We start from the raw sequence: 2,500 nt of genomic DNA on the forward strand, positions 1-2,500 counted from the left end.
ACTACCGGTCACAGTGCATGAGACTCATACATGACTTTTCTCTTTGCCTGCTTAGCGTAGCTCCCTGCTCCTCTGTTTGCGTGCTACCAGCCCGTGAGGCGTGTGTCTTGCCCATCCCATCTTCACTGTGTTATGTTGGACTTGTCTTCTCTGTGAGCAGAGTCTCCTTCCCAGAGCAGGTGCTTTCTCTGAACTCTTGGCTTGTAAGACTGCTGGGAAAGGCCCTCCCTAGCCCCTCAGTCAGATAGATACATTTACCTGCAGAGCTCAGCTTGGGAGAAAGAGATTAGGCAGAGAGCACATAGGGGAAGGCCCACAGAGCACACTTTATTTTACATAAAAGCTCGGGCTTGTGGGAGGACAGGGACATGAGGGTTCTCATGGAAAGAAATGCCAGGAGTATTGATGGCTAGGCCCTGAAACACAACAATCCCGGAATGGCCAGGCACAAGATGCCTCTGCAATAGGCCTGACCCTAGGCTTCCGGAGTTCTTGATCTCCAGAGGCTCCAGTGATCTAAGCCCGACCAGGGCTGTGCCCGACCAGGGCGCGTTGGGAGAGCGTTAGGGACACGTAAAGGGGCGCAGGGCGCAGAACTCTGCCCGTTTCACCCCAGCATTTTGGGGAGGACACAGAATCAGGCAAAGCCAGTGGGAAGGATTTTCCAGGAGGAGAGTTCAGTGACATGATCTGAAACAGTCACTGTTCCGGGATTGTTGTGTTTCAGGGCCTAGCCATCAATACTCCTGGGATTTCTTTCCATGAGAACCCTCATGTCCCTGTCCTCCCACAAGCCCGAGCTTTTATGTAAAATAAAGTGTGCTCTGTGGGCCTTCCCCTATGTGCTCTCTGCCTAATCTCTTTCTCCCAAGCTGAGCTCTGCAGGTAAATGTATCTATCTGACTGAGGGGCTAGGGAGGGCCTTTCCCAGCAGTCTTACAAGCCAAGAGTTCAGAGAAAGCACCTGCTCTGGGAAGGAGACTCTGCTCACAGAGAAGACAAGTCCAACATAACACAGTGAAGATGGGATGGGCAAGACACACGCCTCACGGGCTGGTAGCACGCAAACAGAGGAGCAGGGAGCTACGCTAAGCAGGCAAAGAGAAAAGTCATGTATGAGTCTCATGCACTGTGACCGGTAGTAATACTGGCTCTAACACCATTAGACAGTTGTCTACACATCATAAATTACAACAGTAACAAGACACTAAGCAAATGACAAATGCTGTATGGCATTAAGACGCCTTATATAATACAAGCTCCAGGCAGGCGCACACATGTCAAGACATATATTGAGTCTCAGGAAATGTATGCAGTCAATAGTCTCTGTGGCGCAATCGGTTAGCGCGTTCGGCTGTTAACCGAAAGGTTGGTGGTTCAAGCCCACCCAGGGACGTATCCTTTTGTCTGCATGAAACACAGATACGTACCTTTGCTCTTTCCTGCGTGCGATCCTTTCCCTGAATAGTTCAATCCTCAGCGTTCTCACTGCACCTGCCGTCAATTTCAATATTTAGGATAGAAAACAAAAGGCCAAGCCCTGTAATACAACCGTAGGCATATAAGCAGAGGAAGCCTTCGATGCCAGATGAACAAATGCTGTGGGCCTTTTGACTTATTTTCCTCTGCTTATATGCCTACGGTTGTATTACAGGGCTTGGCCTTTTGTTTTCTATCCTAATTATTGAAATTGACGGCAGATGCAGTGAGAACGCTGAGGATTGAACTATTCAGGGAAAGGATCGCACGCAGGAAAGAGCAAAGGTACGTATCTGTGTTTCATGCAGACAAAAGGATACGTCCCTGGGTGGGCTTGAACCACCAACCTTTCGGTTAACAGCCGAACGCGCTAACCGATTGCGCCACAGAGACTATTGACTGCATACATTTCCTGAGACTCAATATATGTCTTGACATGTGTGCGCCTGCCTGGAGCGTGTATTATATAAGGCGTCTTTATGCCATACAGCATTTGTCATTTGCTTAGTGTCTTGTTACTGTTGTAATTTATGATGTGTAGACTACTGTCTAATGGTGTTAGAGCCAGTATTACTACCGGTCACAGTGCATGAGACTCATACATGACTTTTCTCTGTGCCTGCTTAGCGTAGCTCCCTGCTCCTCTGTTTGCGTGCTACCAGCCCGTGAGGCGTGTGTCTTGCCCATCCCATCTTCACTGTGTTATGTTCGACTTGTCTTCTCTGTGAGCAGAGTCTCCTTCCCAGAGCAGGTGCTTTCTCTGAACTCTTGGCTTGTAAGACTGCTGGGAAAGGCCCTCCCTAGCCCCTCAGTCAGATAGATACATTTACCTGCAGAGCTCAGCTTGGGAGAAAGAGATTAGGCAGAGAGCACATAGGGGAAGGCCCACAGAGCACACTTTATTTTACATAAAAGCTCGGGCTTGTGGGAGGACAGGGACATGAGGGTTCTCATGGAAAGAAATGCCAGGAGTATTGATGGCTAGGCCCTGAAACACAACAATCCCGGAATGGCCAGGCAC

General features: G+C 49.2%; 2 non-coding genes across 2 annotated transcripts; one reads left to right on the forward strand and one right to left on the reverse strand.

The window, feature by feature from the left end:
- The first annotated feature begins 1,322 nt into the window (after window positions 1-1,322).
- TRNAN-GUU (transfer RNA asparagine (anticodon GUU)) lies at window positions 1,323-1,396 on the forward strand. Its single transcript has one exon. It is a non-coding gene; the product is annotated as a tRNA-Asn (tRNA).
- Window positions 1,397-1,798: 402 nt separating this feature from the next.
- On the reverse strand, window positions 1,799-1,872 carry TRNAN-GUU (transfer RNA asparagine (anticodon GUU)). The gene has a single exon. It is a non-coding gene; the product is annotated as a tRNA-Asn (tRNA).
- Between the last annotated feature and the right edge of the window lie 628 nt (window positions 1,873-2,500).

Source organism: Lissotriton vulgaris, chromosome 1_1, assembly GCF_964263255.1.
Source record: "Lissotriton vulgaris chromosome 1_1, aLisVul1.2, whole genome shotgun sequence".
Taxonomy (NCBI): Eukaryota; Metazoa; Chordata; class Amphibia; order Caudata; family Salamandridae; genus Lissotriton; species Lissotriton vulgaris.